The sequence below is a fragment of the Carassius carassius genome, chromosome 11 (genome assembly GCF_963082965.1).
Source record: "Carassius carassius chromosome 11, fCarCar2.1, whole genome shotgun sequence".
Classification (NCBI taxonomy): Eukaryota; Metazoa; Chordata; class Actinopteri; order Cypriniformes; family Cyprinidae; genus Carassius; species Carassius carassius.
The window spans coordinates 23,649,542-23,676,278 of record NC_081765.1 but is presented as its reverse complement, the minus strand read 5'-3'; the positions used below and the strand labels follow the sequence as shown (position 1 = coordinate 23,676,278).

At 37.0% G+C, this 26,737-nt stretch overlaps 1 long non-coding RNA gene across 1 annotated transcript; it reads left to right on the top strand.

Moving 5' to 3' along the window:
- The first annotated feature begins 7,612 nt into the window (after positions 1 to 7,612).
- LOC132152495 (uncharacterized) lies at positions 7,613 to 25,842 on the top strand. Its single transcript, XR_009436527.1, has 3 exons — positions 7,613 to 7,792; positions 24,529 to 24,853; positions 24,952 to 25,842. It is a non-coding gene; the product is annotated as an uncharacterized LOC132152495 (long non-coding RNA).
- Positions 25,843 to 26,737: the final 895 nt, after the last annotated feature.

Here is a 26,737-nt window from a genome sequence, read left to right as displayed (position 1 = left end):
GTTTTTCAGATCACACTATTTATACACGGCCACCTCAGCCCGGCCCCCATCGCCATCATGTCTGGAGTCATTACAGGCGCTTCTGAATCCAACTTTCAGCGGCTTTTCCTCAAATCAATGCTGTACTGCATGGAGTCCTCTTAATTTAATTATAATTAATTAGGATTCCTACAGTGCCGTGTGGTCAATTGGAAATGGGAACCGTGTTTAATTAATTCCGTGATAATTTCACTGACGCAATTAGAGGATATGAATATTGCAGCATGACATTATCAGTTCATTCTGGTATATTGACGTTAACATGGACGGAGGCTATCGAGAATCTGATGATGGAAATTAGAAAAACTAGTCGAGCGAAAATAGTCAGTGGTAACTTGCACACGATCGTCCAATTTGTTGAAAACTTTTCGATGTTTTCTTCGTCAGTCATTATGTTGAGTGTGTTATTTAGCTAGTTTGTCTGATATAGCCTATCAAATACAAATAAAGTATTTTTAAGAAGTAGTTCATTGCATGTTTTTATATTAATTTATCATATTCCTATATAGCAATTTACATTAATAGGCCTACATTTTAATATAATATTAATCCTGATATTTTAAGATATTACTGGTAGCTATAAATAATATCGTAAACTGGCCGCTTTCGTAGTTAATAGCTATTCCAATATGCTATCATTTTCCCACATGTGCTTTTATTTTATTAGAAAACGTATTTTATTCAACAATTTAAAAACATTGTTTTTATCCCAAATTGTAAACATTCAAATACATATAAAACATTTATAACTTTTATAAACATTTTAAGCCCACGTGTAAAGATAAGAAAACAATTAGTGTGATTGTAGCACAAACTGACCAAAACTCTTTGCAATAATTGTTTAGGCTAATTTTGTAGCCTATATGTCGCAGTTGCACGACGCAAGTCATGCTAAAGCCTACCTTTGATCTTAATACCATATTGTATGTAAAAACATGCAAGGCGTATGTTTATCTTCATATTTTGGGCTTTATTTAAAACTGTGTACTAAATATGCTCTCAATATTTTTTATATATATTTTTAATAATATTGATTAGTTTTTTAATTCTTAAAGTGTGAGATAAAATCGATAGCTAAATCCATCAGTGAGATAATCATGATCATTCATTTCTAGTGTGGTTATTTTAAAAATACATTAGACTCGGATATGGTGCTATGATATTATCACAGTGAAGGGCGAGAATAAAAAGGGCAGAATCAAAGGGATGATATGATCCCCTCTGAATATTGAGCACCGTGGTGTGAAATCGCTCATGTAAACCTCACAGATGACGTGTTTGATAGCGCTTTATTTATTAAATCCATCCTCATTTAAGGCTGCAGCCCCATATTTGAATATTTTTCTAACGCATGACTTTGTGGTTCATTTTTTCTAATCTCTGTTTTCAGTTAAATAAATATTTTTTTTATTCCCAAACGAGCATTAGATAGCATAAATGAGATTATTTTTTCATGTTATTGTTGATCTTTTAATTTTTATTTATTTATTTTTGTCCTGGAAAAAAGTAGGCTAATTCATATTCTCACAATTCAAATTGTTGTCACTCTTCTAAGGTATTATTTTTGCGCAATAGTGTTGGCTATATTTAAGCAATGATGCTGGATGGAAACTCGTTTGTAGGGTCACGTCAAAGGAAGGATAAAGTGTGTCAGGTGCACCTTTGATTCCGGGAGATTCCAAGAGTAAGCTGAAACACCGCTGCCTATGATTGGATTACTCCGTTCTCAGTTTTTATTATAGCAGCAGACGGTAGGCCCTAATATTTTTTAACGTCAGCTGTGATACCTTCTAGAAGCCCTTTTTTTAAAAATTTAGCTCACTTTAACGGATTGTAGGACTTCAAAGTGGCTGGTGCAGATGTTTTCTAGTTAGTAGCCTAACCTACACCTATCCAAGTGCGGTTCACTATCAACAGCAGCCTCCAGTGGATCGATAGGCAATATATGCTATACACATGTGAGCAAATCGACTCTGCTTCACTAGTGTCGCTGAAGTTTAGTAGCAGACAATTCTTAAAGGCGCAGGAATTATGTTTCCAATCTCTCTCTCTCTCTCGGATTTGGTGCCGCTTGTTTGGGTGAAGTTTATTGGCCAAGTAAGAATGCGCACGAGCTAGCTTTTTGTTTTGCTACCAGCATTAAACACAACGCAGTAGCCTACAATATAAATACCCCATAACAACAGCAGAATAAACAGCTAGCCAGCTACTTAAAATCGCAGTGTAGGAAACGAATAAATTCAGTCATTATTTTATCACATCTTCTTCGCTCCGTATATTCTCGTTTTAAATGTTATTTTAGTAGGCTAAACAATATGTTTCTGCATAGATGTGTTTTTATAATTTTTTTTTATCTTGCTCGTGTTTTCTGGTATGACTTTAAGGGTAGTGGGGACACAATTAAATCTCAATTAAGCTCTAAAAGGTTTCAAGTCACTGAATTAAGGTCGGAGAGGTTGATTGATTACAGTCTATATCTGGGTTGTAAAGAAATAAATAAATCGTCAAGTGAAATGTCGATAACAATTTTACATCTGAAGCCACCGGCGATGTCCATGAAAATGTATGACATTATTGTCTTAGTCGAAGAAACACACACACACACACACACACACACACACACACACAAATCGCCTTTTTGGAAATAAACTAAATATATATCTCAACACATGTAAATAATTCTTTCTATGTCCGTTTGCGCTCTACAGCAGCTCCTGTAGGCCTATTTTTATTAAGTCAGATTCAGTTAATGTCAAAAGCAGGCAGGTGGCTGCATACTGTCACTTTAAGAAATAATTGCTCTAAATTATTTGCATTCCCTTAATCAGACTGCAGAGACAAGCAGGCAGGATCCTGCTTCCAGTTATGCAAAACGTAAATGTAATTATGCCTTACTGCTTGTAATTGTGTGATGGTAAAGTTCATCCTCCTCTTCTACCTTTGATTACCTTTTGGCACATTATTAGCAAATAAACGGCTTTATTAAGTTTGGTGCCATTTGAGAGAGCCCTGAACCATGTGGCCCCTTAAAAATAAAGTTAAGAGCTGTGATGTAAAATTTGTGTCTATATTGGCAGCAGTCCATTTAATCATTCAGCCAGTGAATCAGTCCCTGCTTTCAGCTGAGCTATATGTGTGCCGTGATTCTTCAAGCAGCACTCATTCTTACAAGGGTTAGGCAGCTTGTTAATAAAGTGGAGGGGAAAGGAGACCCAAGACCTTTCTGCAGGAAGTCCAGACCTATTCTGACAAATGCCATAACAGCATTTGAACTTGCTCATTCACTCAGATTAATCCCTTATGTTCGCAAGACCAATGCATTTGAAATTCATATAAAAAATGGTGGCTATTTGGTGTTGTTTTGAGTCGTGCTGATTACTTCAGGGTTTAAAGCCCCAATTAAGTGCAATGGCCGACCCCCAGTAGCAGACAGTTTTGAGTGTTATGCACAGGCATGCATGTAGGGAAGATAATGAGGCGTAGTTAACCCTAACAGGCTTCCTCCTGTCTCTCATTACACTTGCTGTATTTTGCATTTAACCTCAGAATTTTTTTTACAAGGTTAAAAAATTCTTACACATAATAATTTATCTCTTTGTACTATATCTGCAGATTCTGTGTTTTTAAAATCACTGTTTATTTACAAATGAGTACTAATAATACCTCAGACCTGTGACATATAGGTCCTGAATTTATTTCAATCTAGTACATTTGTGTGTGTGTGTGTGTGTGTGTGTGTGTGTGTGTGTGTGTGTGTGTGTGTGTGTGTGTGTGTGTTTATAACCGTTGAAGTGAGATATGTCCAAAAATTGATTATCAACAAAATTATGGCTTAAAGCCAAAGGTCCCGAGTGTTGAAACCCTGAAGCATGAGACCACATTTTTCTCTTACTTTTCCCTGCTGCTTTTTTTCCCATAGGCTGATGGTATTAAATTGACTTTATCCTTGAAACATATTAATCCACAGAGTACTCTGACAAACCTACCGCCCGAGCCCTCCACCTCTCCAATCGCACCCTGAACAAGCTCTTCCTGGCTTTTTATTCTAGATACAGCTGATTGTAGCAGCCAGGTTGAGGAGTTTGTTTTTATCGTGGTGTGCTGATAACAGAGCCAAACAATTGGCTGCATTGTTGGTCAGAGACTATGTTTTAGATTTGATTCTAACGTCACCCCTGAAGCTTGTGAGGAGACTGAGCAAAGCTGAAACAATTTCAATCCAGATCAGGCAGCAGCATTTTGGACTAGCCGTTTAGCACTTGCAAGGAGACCAGAAAGGAGGGACTTCGAGTCTATTTGAGAATAAGACAATATGGACAGCTGAGAGTGAGTAACTCTGTAGGAAAGACAGTTTTTAAAGTCATGAAGCAATAATCTTATATTCTTAGGAAAAAATATAAAACTGTTGACGATATTTTGATGACGTTATACTGTCCAAACACTATAGTCTTGCAAGTAATGTATGAACTGTTATCTTTGATGAAATTCTGAAAGATTCTGAACAGCTTCACACTTAAGTTACACCAATTCTTTACAGTATATCTGACTCAGTGCACCACGAAGTAGATCTTCAAGCGACTGTAATGAGACGTGTTTGTAAACCATGATCTACATGGCCACAACCGTGTATCTGTCGGAGGTCAAGCGTGCATGTAGCTTGCCAGCCGAGATGTGACAAGGGAATTTGTGTAAGAGGATCTTTCCTGATCATATCAGAGTTAATAGCTTGGGACCCATGGGAAATAAAATGCCTCCGCACAATAAGCTCAAATCAATACTATAAAAAATAATTTATGAAAGATGCACAATGAGGCATTTTATCCTCCCATTCACAGATAAGCACCATGCTGAGTGTCATCTGCGAAAGCTCAGATGTTTTTGGAAATCTGGAGATGTTGTGACGACCATTCTAATGGGGAAAGAAATGCTGTCTCTGCAGTTGATGTGCTGGTGGTCCCATCGGGCTTTCTTACCAGCTTAATCAGCAAGACTGCCCTGGTAAAGAAATTCAGCCATTCAAGTTCTGCTGGTAAACAGCATGGTTATAATGGTTAGACTAGCACCCAAAGAGTATTAATGGTTCAAAACCAGCTGGCCCAAACTCTGTAATGCAAAATAATTTTCAAACCGAAGATGCAAAAACCATGAGTTTGGACTTGAGGTCTGCAGTTTGTCTGAGAAACAACCTATTACTTAATCTTTTGTTGTTGTGTTTGTTTTTCTTGAGGTAAAATTATTATTAAATAAATGTATATTTCTTTCTCTGTCTGACAGTACAGTGGCATGATGAATTCAGGATATGGCAAAGGATGTAAAGGTAGGCCAGTTTATTGATCTTAAAATATTAAAATAGTGTGTGCATGATCTTGTAATTTATAATCAAAATGTCGTAATATGATTTTTCCAAATATTTAGTCTGCTTAAATTCCACCCCTTTCTACAATCCACTGCAAGTTCTCATTTAGATCAGCCTCCACCCGATCAACAACTAATGGACTGAATCAAGTTCCCATGCATTTTATTTTTTTCCAATATCCGTTTATTTGAGTATACAGTACATAACAATACAGAAACAAATATCTGTGGCTATGCTTCTGTTACATCACAACAAATGTAAGTACCTTTTAGTGTTACTGAAAAAATGTATTTTTATTTTTTCTAGTTTAATTGGTTAAGAGTCTGATTGTGGGTCCTGGTTCATGAAATGTTGTCAACCTCAGTGCTACAAGGCTACACAGTCTAGTTTAGCTGACTTCCTAAAAGTGCTCATAGAGAATAATTTTGTGCCCAAATTATTTGTACTATTTTAAATTAAATATTCTAAAAAAAAACAGTAAGACATACTCCCAAGATACATATTCCCTTTGCAAACAGTCTTAATTAGGCTGTTCTATGTGGAGTATATCAACTCTTCTCACAGCTACTTCTGGCAGACAAAGAAAATAACACATTTGTTCATGTTTATGAGGTCATTCCGCCTGCAATGTAGTTTAGAAGCTCGGCTCATTGCATGTGTTGAGAAAATAATATATGAGGGGAGCGAGGGCTGGTTGTAGCTTGTGGTCAAAGCCGAAGACCTAGCTTGCTCACAGTTGCTGATAGCACACATTAATTTGCTTTAATGCGGACATGTATCATTTTCATCCTGCTCAACCATCCCCCTGAAAGTAGACTGGCAGGATTTCACTTACAGTAAATGAGCGGTTAAATGTATGCCATCCACATTATATTTTCAGTCTCTGGGTCTCTAGTGTCTTTCGGACATTGCAGGCTCATTTAGCATGAATACAGACAAGCTTTTATGCCGCATCCTGCAGTTGATCAATCATGCAATTAAAAACTGTTTCAAAACAGCAGCATTTTTTAAATTCATCCGGCTTTAGCTAAAGACGTGGACTGCGTCCGTTTGTTGAGGGTGATTTATGTACTCATCTTAAGAAGGAGAAGTCACTGATCTGCTGGCTCATTAAGATTAATTAGTGATGGGCCACAGAGTGGCATGGCTGATGAAGAGGCGCAGGAAATGGCCAGCACTGCCAAGGTGAGGCGAGCGGTTCTTCAGGCTTATCTCTCTCTTTCTCTCTCTCTTCGCTTACAGCCAGAGGGTTTTGATGGAAGGGGGGAGGGACTGAGTAAGGAAAGGGAGAAGCGAGGCGCACCATCTGTAGACAAGTCCCTCAGCAGAGTTACTAGTCACCCCCATCTGTCACGCAGTGTCCCAACACCAGCCCCCCCTCCATTCCCCGTCCCCCGTCCCCCTGGGCCAAGCTATTCAACCACTAACAGAACCGGCACTGGACAAAGATCAGGAGCTCTCCAGCACACAAACGCTAACCCTTCAGTAAAACCTACCTAACTGAAACGCTGGCAGACAAATGGGTAGAACCGACATAAAAGACATTCAGGGATAATTCGCCCAGATATGAAAATCCTTCATTTTTTACTCATCCTAATGTTTGTCCATACCTGATTCTAATAAGCTACCTGGTAATAATACAAAAGCATAATTGTTGACAACAGTTTGAATATGCAGGGCATACTATTTTAAGTATTATTATTATTATTGGTGTTAATAATAATAATAATAATAATGTAAAATACAGTATCTATAAAATACAAACTTTGTTCGACTGTTATTAATGCTCTTTATTATCGCTGTGTTGTACTATTTTTGTATTTTATAAGTACTATATGCAAAGATTCTTCAGAATAACCCCCTTTTAAATATATATTTGTCTCTGTGTGTGTGTGTGTGTGTGTGTGTGTGTTTCCTGGTCTCAGTGGCAATTTTCCTGAATTTACCCTGTGTATATGTATTTTAATTACTTTGTCAGGGTTTTTTTTATTAAATATGTTTTTTTTTGTGGCTTTTCGAGCTAAATGTAGCTATATATATATATATATATATATATATATATATATATATATTATTATTATTTGTGTGGAGCTCACTGTAACAGTTGCAACAATCAGGAAGTACCTTAGGGCAGTGTCTGTTGGAGAGGACCCAGGTTTTGAAGGGCCAAATGACTGCCTCTCATCTCCAACATGTCTCCTTTTGTTTCAGCCGCAGCTACCCCCTGTTAGAGACCAATGAATTCTGAGTCTTCACTTTACTTCCCCACACCACAGAGATATGGACTGGGCAACCTTGTTAGGTGACAGAGGATACTACTGCCCTTCAATCAGACCACCTGTCAGTGTACATGCTGCTGTTTTCCTGAGGCTGTGTACATTCAAGCTGTCATATAAGGTGATTCATTTTACATGTGCTCAAAACAAAAGCTGACATCTGTAGTAAGTGGGGAAAAGAAGCTAAGGTCTTGGTCATAATCACACAGTGACAGCTAACAATGTGTCTTAAACTTAAGCTTTATAGTTGCTTCAGGATGCGACAGGGCTCCAGACTGTGAGTAAAATGGATCTTTTTCTGGGGTTCTCAGAAGTAGAAGTTTATCCAACTAAGCAGAAGTTAGTTAGATAAACACGATAGTGTTCATTACTTTACAAAAAGAGGATAAAATATTGAGAGATTGATTATGTTGGTTAGAAGAGAAAAAGATGTAATTTGCCATTACTCCATCAGACTTTGTGTAAGAAACACCTACACAGTATTGTGTTAATAACTGTGGAAACGTGTCATCATAGTCCATGAAAAGGGTCCATGATCACAAATGCAACAGAAAAATACAAATTTGCAATAAAAATTTGTTAAATGTATTTTTGTTTGAGTGTGTCAGTTTTCCCAAAACAAAGAACACAGCGCAAGCTGGGAAGACCGATTCATGAACATATAAGAACCGATTCTTTGTAATAAGTCAGTCAGTGTTTAAAGAAGTGATATAGAATAGTTGTTCTCTACGTTTTTCTACGTACTCGAAGGCCTCTTCTTGTCTAACAGAGTTTTCTATGGAATCCTCCCTATATAAGATATTTTGACAATTATTATGACAAAGGTGCTTTTTTAATAAACACAAACTGTAAAAAAAAAAAGTATAATAGTAAAAGATAATAGTTATATGGGGACGACTGTTTTCTGATTTTATATGATATTATGTTGTTTTAGCATGTAAATTGGGTTAGATCATTTTAATTTATTAAAAATATATAAATTGTGTTAATATTAATATTACCTTTTTATTTAATTATTTTAAATCACACTGTGGCACATTAGTAGTTTGCTGAGACCTTCTAGTAAGTCCCGGCCCTTTGTTGAGAACCACTTGCTTGTGATTCAGTGGTTTGACTGAATCATTCAAAGCCATTACTGTGGGCACAATGACTCCCTTACTGAAACGCAATGCAGTGTTCATTTAAGTCCCATTCAAAATTAACCTGGAACTGTTAATGTATGTATTAGATTTGAGAGAATGAAAAATAAATCTTAGCTTCTAAATATTTCATTTCAGGAGCCAGTGGTTCCCAAGTCATTTTTGTAGTCTTAATAAATTGGCTCAGAATATATATAAGAGCTCTCATTATAGAACAACATCTCTGTTGCCTGAGCCATGGGATACAGTGTTGACACATGATCACGAATGCTATCATTTAATATTAGAAACATTAATGATCGCATACATGGCATAAGATAGCAAGCAATACTGAGGAAAAGAAAAAAAATGAAGCAAATGGCCCATTGCCTTTCAGCCATGCTCCTTTCAAATGTTGTTTTTCCTGAAAATTAGGCAATTGACTAATGGTGTAAAATGCTGTTAATTAGCTGTACAGAAGCCCAAACAGGCTTTTTTGCCTGTAACTAATAAGAAATCAATTAGCTAATGAATTGGTCATTAAGTGAAAAGCTAATCTTAGCCAGAGTATTTTTTTTATGATTTTGCCTATGATCCTGTCTAATTGCCGTTGTCATACAGAGCTCTCAGCTTTCAGCATGGCTAATGAAGCTTCATTAGATCATAACTGGCATTCTTGGAAGATTTAGAGGCAAACCTGCTTCCCAATTATTTTTAATTGCCAGACATTCGCACAAACAAGCGCTGCACCTTGCAGAACAGGAGAGGAGATCTGGCAACGCCGGTGTCTCCTTCATTACTTCATTTGAAGCGATTAGAGCCATGTGCAGGGTCGCCGTTACACTGTTGTTTTTTCCCCTAATCTAAAGAGCCTCATCATTTCAAACCTGTGGGTTATTGTGCTCTTGTAACTTTGATTTGCACCCAGAAAAAAGCTGTTTCTTCCTGCTCCACAGCTGGGGCTGTGTCACTCACACAAGTATACACACACACACACACACAAACACACACACACACTGTCTAGATTTATTTCATATAAATGTGTCACCTCGCAACAACAAGATACCTAGCAGCCATGTGTAATTTAGAGAGGTAACGTCCTGTTTTTATTCATCAATAGCCTGACCAAGTTGACAGATGCTTCTGCTCACTGGCAATGTCTTTTTTTAAGGTTAATAGTAAATCCTCTCTCGACATGTTTTCAGTTTGAGCATGACCATAACCCTGAATAATATGAAATATAGTAATATGATAGTATGCAGATTTTTTTTTTATTGTTTTTGGAGGGAAAAAAACATGTACACACACACAAACACACATATATATACACACACAGAGGCTTTTACTTCTTGCTACAAGCTGCTGAAGAATATCGTTATCTAACATAAAACAAATAATCAAAATATTTTAATTTATAATTATATAATTATTAAAGCATTTGGCATTTGGATTTAAATCTGATTCATGATTCATTCTTTATGAACAGGTTCTTTTAAATGAGTCAGTCAAAACGATTCATGGAAAACCATCAAGCACTAAAATTTCTTGATGTATTATATGAAATGTATAAAAAATTTGCAATTTTAAAAATTATTAAAGCAGTGCTTGATTTAAATCTCCTTTCTTTTAGAAAAGTTGGACTCTTGTGCCAAGCGCCTCTTTTTCAACACTCTTTCCTTTAAAAACAAGGTGCTGAGTGCTTGCTATTTCAAACCGTAGACCAAACAAGGTCACAATTGTTCCTCTGCAGGAGAACTTCACTACCCTGGACTCTCTGCCCACTTCTGAATTAACAAATATATATCGGGTGAGCACTAATTCGTCTCCTCGCAGCAGTCCAGCTAATATGTGTCTAGTGACATGCCAAAAAAGCATGCCTTCAAGGCATTTATTCTTGGAAAATGAGGGAAAGGGTATATTTTAGCCAGTGTGTTGATTTATAGTGAAGCCAACTGACTTGCCCTCACATAAGAAGGGCGAGAGAGAGAAAGATGGAGCGTTTTCACTGAGTGGCTCATTTTTGATTGGGGATGAATGGAACACCAGATGCCCATCAATATTTAGCAGTAAACATCACAAACGTGCATCACAATGTGGCAGATGAATGAGTGGTGTGGCAAAGCACTGTAGGTAAATATCTGCCAACACGCTCCAACTCTACTCAGAATGACTGACAGTGTGTTTTAGTTAAAACATAAGGGCATGCATTATTATGTGTTTAAAACATTTCATTTTCAGCATGATTACAGCTTAGGTGAGCTGTAAGCATTAATTTTATTACACAGAATAATCGAGTAACTCTGGTAATGAAACGATCTAACTGTGATTAGGACTTCTGGAAGGCCTCACTGGTTTAATCCAAAATGCTCTGACTTGAACAGATGATACATCCTAATTGACCGGTGCAAACAATTTTGAAGGAAAGGTCATAAATTAAAAGTCTGTTTCATATTGCATTTTGCTCTGTTTCAAACTCGATAAACTTGATTAAATCAAATTACGCCATGCATAATTTAACTTATGATTCAGGGGTGAGCATATGTTCATTCATCCGATTGAATCATTTGAAATGTACACAGTAGGGCTTTGGAGCAGCCAATATGGCAGCTGAGATATGTGTGTGTGTGCTTGCAAGAGTGCATATGTTTGCACAAATAATAATCTCCAGTACACTGAATATGTGGCAGGCAGTGTATGGGACATTTATATAAAATTTTGCATTGGTATATACACATACAGACCTGTAAAAATATTATTTACTTTCTCTCACTGCATAAATGTCATGTCAAAAAAACTATTTTGTATCTAGTGAATGTCATCCCAAACAACAATTCCAGGTATGCAGGCTGTACTAACATAAAAGAAACAGTTTTTACCATTAAAAATAACATTTGATGGGTTATTATGGGTTATTCTATAGATTACAGATTACTGCATTCTAATAAAATAAAATTCTTAAAAGTGTATATCGTTCCATCTATCGTTATATCTGTCAACCTACAACATTTTTATAGAATTTATTGTTAATTTAAAATTTTTTATCATTATTAACAACAATAGTTATATATTTAAAAAAAATATTTCTTTAATATTTGATTAACCCTAATATAACTTGTGATTAATTTTAAATGAAAGATTCATTATTATCAACAATAGTTTATACACAGATAGATATTTCTGTACATTTTTTATCAACATTGATTAATAAAAGTTTTAACAAATTATTAATTCATGACACCCAATGCATTAATTCATTTGAACGAATTTAACCTTTCTGCAAATTGTTACCAAATTTGTATTTTTGTATTTTTCTTCTTCTTCTTCCTTCCTCAGCTCTCTGTCAAAGAGTAAATACATCATCTTAGTCTGTTTGTCAAACCTACTGGGGTCTGGACATCTGGGCCCAGCAAGATATAGTCACATTCACATAGACACGCTCTCACACACTAACACTGGCGGGTGGAACACTTCGCCTGGAAGAGGCCAGTCCTCCTTTGCAAGTATTATGTAAATTGAATTTGTTAATTCAGTGCCCCTGTCTCAGGAAAATCTGCCACCAACACCTGCCACCATTTCAAACACAAGGACACAGATTCACAGTGACACGGTCTTCATTAAATAAACAAACCAGGTTCCCTATAACAGCATTTGGTGGAAGGCACCATCAATTCTTATACATTTAGATCACAGCAATTGGAAATGACACTGGGGAGCTCTATCAGCCTGTCTCCAGACACATGGGGTGAAGAAGACAGGCTGTGTGACTGTCTGCGCATGCTTTGTGCTTCTCGCCTCACATAGCTTAAGATGATGACTGACGAATTTTTCAGCCATAGTTCCACTATCAAAGAAACTCTTGTGGCGTTCTGATGCATCATCTAAATTTCAGAAAGACTCAGGCGACCAGAGCCCCTCTACCAGCAGTCTGTTTGCCTTAAACTTCGACAACCGCTCTTTGTGCTTGTCTGTCTCCTTTCTCCTACACTTATATTGCCCTAACAGGATCAAGGCAGATCACTGACATTCAGCATTCTGTGGAAGGAAGTCGAAAAGTTCCAGCATACCAAGGGGGATAACAATACTTACCAGTACAATATGAAGATTTTTGTTGCAACTGTGATTAATTGTGACACTACTTGATAAAATGCACAGACATGTCAATCTTAAACACTATCTTTTTGCTATATTGCTCTTTGCATAATAAAAGTTATTGATGTTAGAATTATAGGTTCTTCAGATCTGAAGGAAGTGAAGCCTTTTCGGAGACTAGGGAGTGTTATAATCCTGTGTGGGTGAGTTGTAATATCTGATTAATCAATTATGCTTTAGAAATGGGGGTGAAATCAATACACACATACGTAGAAATCATAAGACTATAAATATTACACATTTTTAAGCCAGAAAGCAATATTGAGGTAAAAGTAACAATTCATGTATAGTTTTAATTCGATCCGTGATCCTGCTCATGAATGTTAATTGTCACTAGTGTCATCCGAATCATCAAGTTATCTGGTTTAATTTGATATATAATATCCACACAAGCTTTTAAAAAAAATATATATATATTTTTTTTTTATTATTCAGCAAGGATGCATAAAATTAATAAAAAGTGACAGTAAATTGTAATTTATAATGTTACAAAGGATCTCTATATCAAATAAATGCTGTTCTTTTGAAGTTTATATTCATCAAAAAAAAATCCTGAAAAGCAATCACCATTTCCACAAAGATGTTAAACGCCACAAGTGTTTTCAACATTGATCAGTAAAAAGAAATGTTTTTTTGGAGCACCAGATCAGCATATTACAATGATTTCTGAAGGTTGAAGTAATGGCTGCTGATCCTAGTAGTTTGCCATCCTAGGAGTAACTGACAATATAAAATATAATAATAGTAAACAATTTTTTTTATTTGTTTTTTTCCCCCCACAATATTATTGTTTTACAACTGAATTTTTTATCACATTAATGCAGCTTTACTGAGTATAAGTGACTTCTTTCAAAGAAATCTTACGAGCTCCAAACTTTTGAACGATAGTGTATGTTTAAAAAATATAAATATCATATAGTGTCATAACACTGCTTTCAATTGCACATCTACTGGACCCACAAAGACAAAACAATGAGACCATACTGTATATAGACCACATTTGATATAATAACAAGAGTGACTTTATTTGGTGTAATGAATGGAGATTGCTAAATTATTGTTTTGAAAGTAGACTTAGTTGCACTTGGTTGTAGCCAGCCTTTGTACTTTACACTAATTTGTTCAATAACTTTAATTTTTAGCAGATAAATATGAGAATATTACAGGGTATACATGTCAAATTAGAGACAAATAAAAAAATATTTACAGATGCTGAAAGAAAATGCATAACCACTCTTCCTGGTCTCACTTATCTTGTTTTCTGAAGAAACACAGAGCATAATAAGGTTCCCCTATGGGTTCAGGCTCTTAAACACTGTTGTGAGGAAAACAAATGAGAAAAACTGAAAAGCTGTAGCAGGTTCACACATTTGTGAGTTGGCTTAACACCTCCGACCCAAGCTGTGAAACTATGAGCTGAGGTTTGCTGTATGGTTTATTTATTAGCTTTGGCTGTGTCTTAAAACATGGCTCTCTGGAGCGAGAGACAGCCAAGACATCCTTAATGTTTTTACCAAATGGAGCAAAGAAACCTTTGAAACGGCAGGGATATTAACACTGTTAATGACAGACTACAGTGCTCAGAATCAGACTTTTACAGCTTAGGCCTTTTTGAGGATGCGGAAACATGGCATCACAAACTCTTACTTTCAAAAGCCTCTGTTAATGTCTAGAAGAATTCAAAAACTCCAAAAAAAATTTTTGTTTTAACCATAAAAGTTAGGACTTGTGTGGATCATTTACATTTTCTATTGGTCTAAAAGTTTCTTTAAAGTGTGCAGAAATCAGTAGCCCAACATGCTTGTATTTATTTCATTAGGAGTCATTTTTGCGAGCCTCTGACACTTCGTTCTTCTAAACCTTATGATATCTAAACACCTTCCTGTGGACATAGAGTCTTCCACTGAATGGGCAGTTATGGAATTAAACTGGACACCGGAGCTTTTGGGGTCATCTGCTCATGACACATCTGAAGGATTCAAATTGATCTAAACTGCAACGTTCTCAATCCGTCTCATAAACACCTCAGTCCCAATAATCCATGCTGGCAAGCTCAGTTACACTAATGGAGCGGTACAATGTGTACAGATGGTTACATCAATCACGTGTAACTCTCATCTCATAAACATTAGATATAAACATAATGAGAGAGCTGCAGGAGAACTCGCCCTTGCTATAAAATATCTGTCCATATATTGCTGTAATGTGCTGTTTCAAAACAGCATATTTTGATCCTTGTTTGTTTAGGCCTGGTTTGGTAGGATTCGGCAGCAGGGCCTCATTTGAGCATTTTTGCTGCATTTGTTTCTGCATAAATGTACAGGAATGTCAAGACATTTGACAGGTTCAGCAACATTCATTGCAATTAAAGGTCAAATGACATGCAATCGGAATGAGCTGAACCATCAGCCGCTGTTATAATTTTGAATGGGTTTTAACAGTTGCAGCACAAGTGGATGCCTGAGCATTTGAGCATTTCCATAAGCGCTCGCGGCTGTCTCGCCATTACTATTTTTAAATGCACTTGGGCTAAATGCCCTGTCACATCATTTGCGTTTTTGCCAAATGCTGCAGCCATTTCCTAAAGGCCATATACTAAAACAAATGCCCATTACCATGAAGTCTGCCTCAATGAGCGAAACTTTGAGTCCTAGACTGAGATCATTGACAGCTTGATGTGAAGAAGGTCAATTGGAATAACAGGTTTGTGCTTTATTAAGAATGTAGCGCCTGTGTTTCGCTTTGAAAGCGGGAGTAGGGAACATTGTGTCTGAGAAGTCAGGTAGCAACCATCCGTGCTCGGTAATGAGAAGGATATGCCCAGCCACACATGGCCCAAACCTGTGATTAAGATTAATCTTTTCAGAATATTTTTTAACTGGCCGCACAAGTGTGCTGGGCTGACCTAGAGGCAGAGGGGGCTAGGATATGTTTTGTATTAAGGTGCAATTAGAGGGTCATTTTGCTGTATCAATATGTCTGGGTATGCAGACATATGGCTGTAACTGAATTAAGGTATTGTTATAATCAGGCAGAGGACTGGGAATTTTAGCCCATATAGGAATCTTGTGTTGTATAGTACACACCTCACAGCATGTTGCATCTACAGTACCACAGCAAAGCATTTGAATATTTATTGTTTACATACGACATCTCAAGGGGGTTGGATGACATTTATCCCTCTCTGGGGTTCTTTTTTATTTATATTATTTTGTATTGTTTTAGCAATACACACATAATTATATTTATTGTACAGCAGTACTCTCAGCTAGTGAGAGTGATTCAGGTATTCTCTATTGTCGATTAATTATCAGATTAATTATCTGAAACTGAAGTTTGACCTTTTTTTTTCTATTTTATAAAATGTTACAATGAATAAGTATTGTATTATATTATATTACATTACATTACATTACATTACATTACATTACATTATATTATATTAGATACATTAAATAATATCCTTATATTTATTTGTTACCCCTCCATCCTAGAACATTCCTGCATCTCACTCAATCCTATTCCATTATCATTTATAGCACAATTGTTTATACACTTATTTATTTGCCAATTTGTAATTCTCCTGTAAATTTTTTTTTTTTTTTTTGTCTGTGTGTTGTTGTCTCTGTTTACTGGAAGTTTATGTCACTAAAACAAATTCCTTGTATGCGCAAGCATACTTGGCAATAAAGCTCTTTCTGATTTCTGATTTCTGATTCTGATTCTGATAAAAATACATGTCCATAAGTAAAAAACATGTATAAAATACGTCCAAAAGTCTGAGTCCACTAGTGAAAATTCTTGTAATTTGCATTTTTCAAATTTTATTATATTATATTATATTATATTATATTATATTATATTATATTATATTATATTATATTATATTATATTATATTATATTATATTATATTATATTATATTATATATTAGTTTATGTTATTTGCTATTTTGATTTACTGATTATAGATTCTTAAATATTACTTTCTTTTTTCTTACATTTCATAAGCTATATTTATTTCCAGGTTTAAATTAGATTTCAATGCAATTAGTTTGGTGTTGTCTCAGAATTTTTTACACAGTTGTATTGTTTTACAGTAAATTCAAGTATTGTGTAAAATAAATATACCGGTAATGGCTTTTATTTTGCATTTTTCAATTACAACTTAAAATTGATATTATATTACATTATGCTATTTTGAAAATATGAAATATAAAAAAAATATTAAAATATTAAATATTTATTTCTCATTTGAACTTGTTTAATTTGAATCAAATTTCAGGTTTACGTTAGAATTTGAATCCTAATTTTATAACGTGGTCTCAGACTTTTGGGTATATACTGTATATATATAATCATATATTGTGTTTAATATGCAATGCAAGCACACTTTGCTCTCAAGATATTGTGTTAACTGTGTAGGTCGTACTTCTCACAGACTTTGGATGCTCTGAAATGTTACTTTACATGATATACGTTTCCAGCCGTTCAGCCAGTTCATCCATTGCCCTTATTTAAATCACCTCCTCCGTTCTTCTCTGTGGGCCGAAGAACTAATTACAGCCGAGTTTAATGTGCTGCAGTGTACGCCCCCTGCAGCCCTGCCGCCTTCATGTGAATTGGCCATGATGCATGGAGATATGCACAGAGAGCAGCTGTCATCTCCTGATCCCTCTCAACACAAACACATAAACACCCGGTTAAATATTCTTTAGCGTAATCTGGCGTGTCAGTCCGTCTCTACCTTTACAAAGGTAACATGCATTTATGTCAGTCAGTAGGAGTCCCAGAAGCAGGCCTCCCTGTAGCCACCTCACTTTTAAAGTTCCAGCCGTGCCACACGTCACAGCCAGTATGAAGATACAAACAAGATTGCAAAGCGCATCAATCCGCCACTGACTCCCTCCACTTTGATCTAATTCCACACTTTGCTTTCTGCTGCATGAAGCTGTCAGATTAAGGGCTGTTGTGGAGCCCGCTGTGGCTGTTGAGCCTGACAGCCTGTGTGATGGATTACAGACAAAACAAAAGGGTTATCACCTTCACCGGCAACATTTCTATCCTCTTTGAGAGATCGAGGGAGGAGAGTGCCTCTCTGTGACTCTGTGTTAGATAGCATGGAGGGGAAAAGCATGCCGCACTGAAACTCTTACTCCCCTCCTACGGTTTTGCATCCATTGTGCTTTAAGTCCTCTTGAGATGGCCCTGCTCCTCTAAACATCTACAGCTGCTTATGATGCATGTGCTGAGAGCTATGAGTGGTGTTACACACCTGGATTTCAGCTATGTTTGTATGTGAGAGTGAGAGCTGTACCAGGCCTTTAATGAGGAAAGAGTCATAACCTGTGACTCAGCAGTGGCCAGTAGTTCAGCTAATTTCCTGTATTGGTGATGAAGTGGCCTGGGAGAGAGAGTTTTGCACCATGTGATGCTTTTAACATTGCATTGTGAGGTGGAGAAATAATATCACTCAGAAGCTATGTATGATCAACATCTTTTGATGATCCTGGATCAACATTATTATTAAAAATATAGATTTAACCCAATCCCTACCCCTAAACCTAACCCTACCCATAATTTATTCCTAAAATCAGTGGGAAATTATAGCTGATTAACAAGAGTGTAGAAGCACCTAAACCTGATTTTAAACCTAAAACAGATATTTCCTGAAAAGTTATATCTGAATTCTGACTGGTTGATTGGAATGTTGTTCCAGGATCAACAAGGATGTTGATCCAGGAACATGTTGTATTTGGTGAAATCACGCTCACCGTATGGATATACAGTATGTGTGTGTGTGTATATATATATATATATATATATATATATATATATATATATAATTTAAAAAATTTAAAAAAGGAAGTCCTTTTATTTGGTAGCCCCTTAAAATAAGATGTCTCCGCCTGCAGTAAACCTTGTGACTCTATCATGACTTCACTCCTCCTAAGCTGAAACAACTGTCTCCGGTATAATCTGCTGACAGGATGTTGCATATTGCCATGTGTGAAAGGGCTAGGATCGAGCTGAGAATGATTTAGGTAAGGCAGTTCTAATGGTCTGTCTCACTTTTATGAGAGCATTCATTATCCTTGAGAGAGGCTTTCTTCTCCTGTCCTCCTTCAGGTGAGACATCTGTTATTAAAAAAGAGCCGTGTTTGAAGAGCAACGAGAGGGGAGGGATTGTTATTCCATATTGTTGAGCCACTGACAGAGAGAGCACAGTGTTTTAAAGTACCAGCGCTAAATGATAATGACAGAGGGAGATAATGAAGGCATTTGATGTGACACATTCACCAGAGAGATTCAACAAAGGCAGTCAACTGCACTGATGAACCATATTATAGGTCAGTTTACCACACGCACACTCACGTTCACTAAAATCAGACAGCTATATTTATGCTGCACTTTCTAGTTATGAGAACCTTAAAATAGCATGCTGGTTTTATAGCTAGTCTCCAGTGAGCAGAAGAACAGGGGAACAAATATAGTATATTTTATATATTTTATTGTAATTTGGCTATGTTTGAAATGGAATACTACAATACTATAACAATGACTACAATATTTACACATTTTGTTTAGTACATTTTTGACAGTCTGATCAAATAATAGGTCATTCATCACACTAAAGGGAAGGTCCAGTCAAGAATATAGAATTTTGGTATATGTTATTTCATGCAAAGCATTCTGATTGTAAACTGTACAATTTGCCTTTTTCATCTTGACATTCAGTAATGTGCAGTATATACAGAACATAATTAATATGATTGTATCCTTCTGAATATACTGTAAATTTTGTGTGCAAGAGAAAATGCATGAACAGACTCTCTCTAGAAACAACAGTGAAAAGCAACCCCTACTGGTGAAGTCGGCTGAGCAGTTGAATGACAGATGTTGGTTAAAGCTGGGCTGTGCTCATTCTAATGATGGCGATATCAGAGTGAAACATGCCAGGTGTTGTCAATGCACATAACATAAAAACATGTAATCCATCACCAATTCCCCAAACCTATCTGACAGATGAATTGCTTATAATCTGTACATTTATAAAACACTCCCAATTACACTCTGCATATGCATATAAATGTGTGCTTGGGATGGAAGGTCTGGAATGTATTGGTCTTGTCCAGTAAATGCTGATAGTACCAGCCTTCACTGATAAAGTGTAAGAGTCAACTAAAGTCCTGTGTGCTTTGATAGCCAACCACATTATATGTTGCTGAATTGCTGACCAGTTGCTGGAGTTGTACAATTGTACAATTGTTGGGGGATACCATAGAAATGAATGAAAAGTGCTTAATCCTATCCTATAGTGCTTAATAAACTTAATACTACCTGTTGCAAAATTTTTTGACTTCTCAGGTAAAACAGCTTTTTTTATTTGGGATAAATGTCAAACCTGTTGTAGATTAGCTGAAAGGCTGTAGTTAATTAAGTGATAAGCAGTTTCCTCATAAATGCAGTTTATTCCAAAAAAACTCTTGTATAACATTTAAACATTTAATTTTTGTAAATATATATGGACTTAATTTGATATAAAGGCGATGTCATGTCATATTCTTTTCTGAATTTTGAAAACTACTGACTTCTTTTAGCAACAAGTCTTGAAAGCTGTCCATGCTACAATTTGTCCCGCTGTGATCATGAAACAGGAATGATTTCTCAACTTCCCTAAGCAGGGGTCTGTGTTCACCGAGGCTTCATTGATCCACCTCTCCTCTGCCACTCTCTCTCTCTTCTTCTCCTTCTCGCCCCTTCCCCTCTTGGCTGGCTGTGAACTCCAGCTGGTTAGCACTGAAGGGTCCTGGCATCTCTCCTGGGAACCAGAGCAGTCTCATGACTGCCTTTAGATAGAATGATCTAATGGGGTCACACTTTAAGTCAAGAGTCTATTAATAAGAATCAATAAATATGTCATAAGAGATGCAGAAGATGACAGCAGACACCAGAGCATTGTAATGAAGGCAGGAATGGCACAGAGCTGCAGGGTCTTGGCAAGCTAACAAAGTGCAGAGAAATGTATTCCGCATCACAAGGGTGTGCGTGTGTCCCTGTGCACATGTTCCTTGGGCCACACGTCATAGAGCACATCCTGAGTTCATGCACTGCTCACATCTAAGCATGTGGCGTTCCTGTGTGTTGACCCGAACTTTGTTTATGAAAACTTTAAGGTCTCTACTGCATGTAGCCTACTGTATGTAGATGAGATACTTGTTAACTTAGTGTCACTGATGATTATTTAGGTCAGGTTTTGTAAAGTCATTAGCAGATTTATACTCACTGTTAATGTAATACATCTAATAAATTTGGAAGTTGGAAAGCTGCACTTAAGAACCCATTAAGCAGCTTGACGAGCAGTTTTTTCTTCCTGTGTTAATGCATTTCCTTTTAAAACAGGGATACACTGATATACTGAATGGCTTGTCAATTATTTTAAAATAGCCAATAGCCTGTAATTAAATTATAGCCATGAATCATGATTTCTTGCCATTGCTAGTCACATGCAGCTTGTATAGAAAGATGGACATTCTTATTCTAAAGACCATTTGACTGGACAGCAATTATTATTATTATTATTATTATTTTGACCAATAGCGATAAGCCAATAATTTCTTTCATAGTATGGTTGATAATCAATAAATGGCCAATATTAAAATTCATAACTATTTTGTTTATATAAATTAGGCACTAAAAACTAAAACAGAAATGCTACATTTCATTTTGGGCATCATATTATAATGTACAGTATGAAAAATTTATATTTTAAGATTAGCTGAATATTACATTTAGCAATGTTATGAAATTATTACTGTTGTTAAAGATTAACTTTATGTCAGTATTAGATGACAGCAAAGGTTATCTAACTGTAAAAAGAGGGAAAATAAGCATGCACAATTAAATATCCAATATCGACTGATACTGATCTCTGATATTGTATGATAACCATTATATTGTGCATCCCTAATAACGATGTGCATACGCCTGTAAGAGCAGGAGTTATTCGCATTTGTGGTCTGTTTTCCATCTGAGACACTGTAGTAAGGCCCTCACAGTGACAAGGTCTTGAGTTTGATAGCCAGGAACATGAACTGATAAAATGTATCTTAAATGCAACGTAAGTCGCTTTGGATGAAAGCATCTGCCAAATGCGTAAATGTAGATGACCTCAAAGGTAACCGATGTGAATTAAAAGCCACAAAATGGGGTCTTTAAATAGACTTAGGCTACATGATCTGTGATTTAAGTGGATGTCATTGTTCCCTGGTGAAAACAAAAAAGAATGAATCTTGAAGATCATTGAATAAATGGGATGCATCCTGTAGGAAATATTTCAAGCCTGGACTGTAAGTGCTAGTCAAGAGATGATGCTAATATAATGAAGACATCCTCTCAGACAGACTGTTGTGTTATACTTCACTGGTTACAGAGGGTGTCTCTTAATTTGGGGTTTCAGTGGGACAGTGAAATAAATCAGGCCCAACTGATGTGTGTTTTCCCCCATGCCCCAGGGAGTCTGGGTAATTGAACATGTTCACTGCAGCAATATAAAACCCTTTTAACAGGGTGATAAAACTATCGGTGCTGATATATTCTGAGCTTGGTGGGAAGTGTGAGCCTATTCAAACTGAGCTCTTAAAATATGCATCCAAAAATTGTATTAGGGGTTCTGTTACTGATAGAAAAAAAAGTCAATGAAAACAATTGAAGACATTCCTGTAAATGGGGGAAAGTGCTGGGAGTGATTGTGGGAGTGTGGGGTGTCTATATGTGTGTGTGAAAGAGAAAGAGAGTGAGTGTGAGGACCACAGGCATGTGTGCCACGTTGAGTCAGTTGAGTTACCATACATTGGTATTCGACTAGCCGGAGCATGCTCTGATGTGAAGCATATGATATTACTTTATTTATTACTTTATTTATTACTTTCATTATTCTTTTTTTATATCAGACACTTTGCTGAATGGAATGTCAGGGTCAGTAGAGGTGAGGGCCAGCCTAGTATTAGAACCAAAAAAAAAAAAAACATTAAAATATCAATATTCCCTACCCATTTCTTATTATGACCAGATTAAAGCATGTGGACAATTAATAAAACTTAAATGTGTGTATAATTACAGCAGCTCAATAGATAAACAGTTAAAGTATACTAACCCTGTTAATGCTGGTCTGTGTAAAAATTTGCTTTTCCTTTTGCACACAGGGTTGTGCTGCATTTAGAATTGAATTGAGAATGCCTTCTACATTCCAGATTTAAAAACTTTGAATTTGATTTGAGGTAGCAAACAGGATGAAGAATAATTAAACAAATTTTAACTAATTAAACTGAAATTAATGAAGGTTAAAATGAATCAAATTTATGTCTTGAACCTTGGATGATGGCTTGGCAAAACCTTGTTTAAAATTTTTCAGAAAAAGTTTTAGAAGGCCAGATGTTTGAAGGTTGATGGATGGATGTATGGAACCTACAGAAATGTGTATTTAGCTTGTGTGTTTCATTATATTCAACAAATTAATTTATGTGGACCAGGGTGAATCAACTGCAGAACTCATTCCAGTTAAAATTCCAATTTAACTTCCTATAGGATGTGGCAGATCCAATCCAAATTCCAACATATAAATTGAAACAAATTTAATTCTGAATTGTGTGTAACCCTGTGAGCACAGGCAGCTTAATGTAGAACTTCTGACTCATTTGAAGTGCAAAACATCTTAAAGGCTGACAGATGGGAAATTCGGCTTTGTGTATAATGGCCCACCTGTCTGTCATAACAATAGTGGGAAAAACAACACAACAAACAGTGCAGGGAAACCATGAAACAGCTACATTCACATAACAGCCATGTTAATTAACAGGCCTATCACAGGTGCTGGATAAATATGAATAGGTTTGTATTGGGCAATGGGTAGCTATAATGTGTGCATGTAATTGATTGCAAAAGATATGCCCTCTCCATAGCTCTGTTGCTCTGTTCTGCTGTGCACACTTGTACCCGTGTTCTGATGTGATGAAAATTCATGATGCGTGCATGTTAACTACATTACAGAGTCTCTCGAGTTCCTTGACATGAATAAAAAAAGGCCTCATCTTGATGCCTAATTATTTTTGGACTTGACAGCCTTGTAGCGGCCAATGCGTTGTAGGTCACAATGGTTTCATTGGTTTCCTGAAAAGATGCTCAGTGGTAAGCAAACCCATAATTGCCACCCATAATGAGGACATTTCCTGATACAAGATGGCCTATAGAACCTCTAGTGTACTCATGCCTTTGTGTTTTTCTAAATTCCAAACATTTCTGTGTTGCTTTGAGATTATCAAGCCCCAAATGTTTATCGGACCAAAGGGCCATAAATACAGAGTTTATATATAGGGAATAACCAAAAAAAAATCCTATCTGTCCTGATGATCTCTCTCCGTGCAACTGCTCTCTTAGGTTTACGAAAACAACGTATAAAAATATTCTTTACCACAGAATCTTCTGAATATAAGCACATGCTATCAACCGATCTGGCAGAGCACAGATCCATGATGAAAATAGCTTATACTGGTGCATGTGGTGGTTTTAATTTGGATTGTTTTTTTTTTACAGAGGCAGAGTGAAGTCTATGACGGACGCCTGTGGGCATTCAATCACAGAGGATGAGGTTTCCCAGCACAGTCAGCTCAGCAAGGCCCATGTCAGTCACATGGCTAATGACCGTTTCAGTGACGGCTTCCTATCAACATAATAAGAAGCACCTGTTAGCGGGGGAGCCCAAACTTGGAGAAGGGTGTAATCAACCCCGGGGGACTGATTGAATCCTTCCTTCTGACGGTGGAGATGCACTTCAGCGCAATGCCGCCTCCACCCAGGGTCACTGGAAAAGGATCTTCCTGGATTACTCGAGGATGGGCACACCGGATGAGCCTTATTGGTTTGTGATTGTTCCACATTAACCCTCTGATTGTTCAAGAAGACATTAATAAAGGCTTCCTGAGAAAAAAATTACATTCTTAATCATCTCTCTTTCAGCATGACGACTGTAAACATGATGCAAGGGAAGCCTGTGGAAGTCTTGGCGGATGGCTCCTGGTCGATTAAGGCCATTGTATAATTTCATGTCTTCCTAAGCACAATGAGCAATGAGATTAAGTTCAATTTGGACCTGTTCTTGGATTTCCCAACTCCGTCAAGGCTCGAGCCCCCGCCATGTCAGCCTGGGCCCACTGGGAAATCAGTGATCTCCAGACAGGTCACCGCTGGCCCATGTATATATTCATGGGCTTAATCTCGCATTATTTCTATGGCATGGGGAAAAGAAATGCATTCAATTTACACTCTTTCCATCTGCCTCATACAGTACACACAGGGGAGGCATCCATATGTGTGTCTAACATGCTAAGGATTCATACAGTTAGCGCAAAATGTTTTGGGAGGCAGAATCCAGCTTGTGAATTTTAGCCTGTATGCTTTAACTCAGAGCGGAGCTTCAGTAGGAGACTGCTGGTTGGAGTGGAAGGCTTCAAGTTGTCTCCGGCAGATGCTGATTGTGTATTAAACAGATTAATTATTAAAACATGCTTGACAGATGAAAAGTGGGACCTCAGGCTAAAGAGAGAATGTTTATTCTTCTGCCATATACTGTAGTCATTTGGCTCCCGCTCACAAGTTATTGGGCACCTTGTTGAGGATTTGAGGGCTTGGTGTCATATGTGCGACGCACAAACCATTTGGGGCTGTCCAGACCGGCAGGGCTCTTATGGAAAATATGAGGCCTTTTATAGACCTGACTTACTGATTCAAAGGTCTGTCTGTGGGTATTGTGTCTTGACATGGTGACAGGATACTAGAAACCTCTCAGGAGTAACATATAGATTGTTAAGATTATTTGCACTATAAATCTCTGTTAATAATTAACATTTATGTTTTAGTAGATACCTTTATGTGACTTACATTTCGTTTTGTAGATGCATTTTATCTCTTTTATTTACTTTGCTAGCGTAATACACTATTGTTTGCACTAAAAAGCCAACATTTTGTAGAATGATGAAGAGCAGGTTTTGTCCAGGGAAGGATGGATGGATAGATACATACGGATATTTAAAAAAAAAATCATGTTTTGTATTCCAGAGACGAAATTTTTTGTTAAAAATGTTTTTGTTGAAAGAATTTTTTGTTGTTGTTGATCTACTGCATTACTGCAGGAAAATAAGCAGGAACCAGAGGGAAGACATCCTCTTTTGTTGGTCTTCATGATAAATTTTCCATGCATATTAACCAGCAGGGATGGCTGCCAGTGTCCTAAACAGTGGTGATTGCGATTTTTGTTTTATAGGGAAAAAAGGGGAGATGTGTTGCAAGTAGCTCTCTCTGTTGTGATTCAAGGCCAAACCGAGCTGCATCTGGCAGTGGGTCTGAATGCCACCTGCTCCAACAAGTCCCTGAGCCTTTCCTCCAAAACATGTGACCATGCAAATTGGGAACAAATTATTCTGTCTGAGAACGGAGTGTTTGGTGCAGCAAAAACGATCAAGAAAGGGCCCTTCTCCCATTAGACAGCGAAGACATGTGGTAGCAGCCACCGGTTACCTGGCCTCGCTGTTGACAGGGCTGTTGCTGATGGCCCGCAGCCCCACTGGACCCTAGGGAATGGGCCTCAGATGCAGATGATCACTATTAGGAGCTGGACAGCCCTCCCCTCAGAGCGATTAGCATTCCCCTGGCGTGACCTACAGGTGTAGCCCAGATTAAGTGAATAAATTCATCGCCCTGTGGATCACTGGGCCTGACCCCTGCTGCTGGCGCCTGAATTAGAATG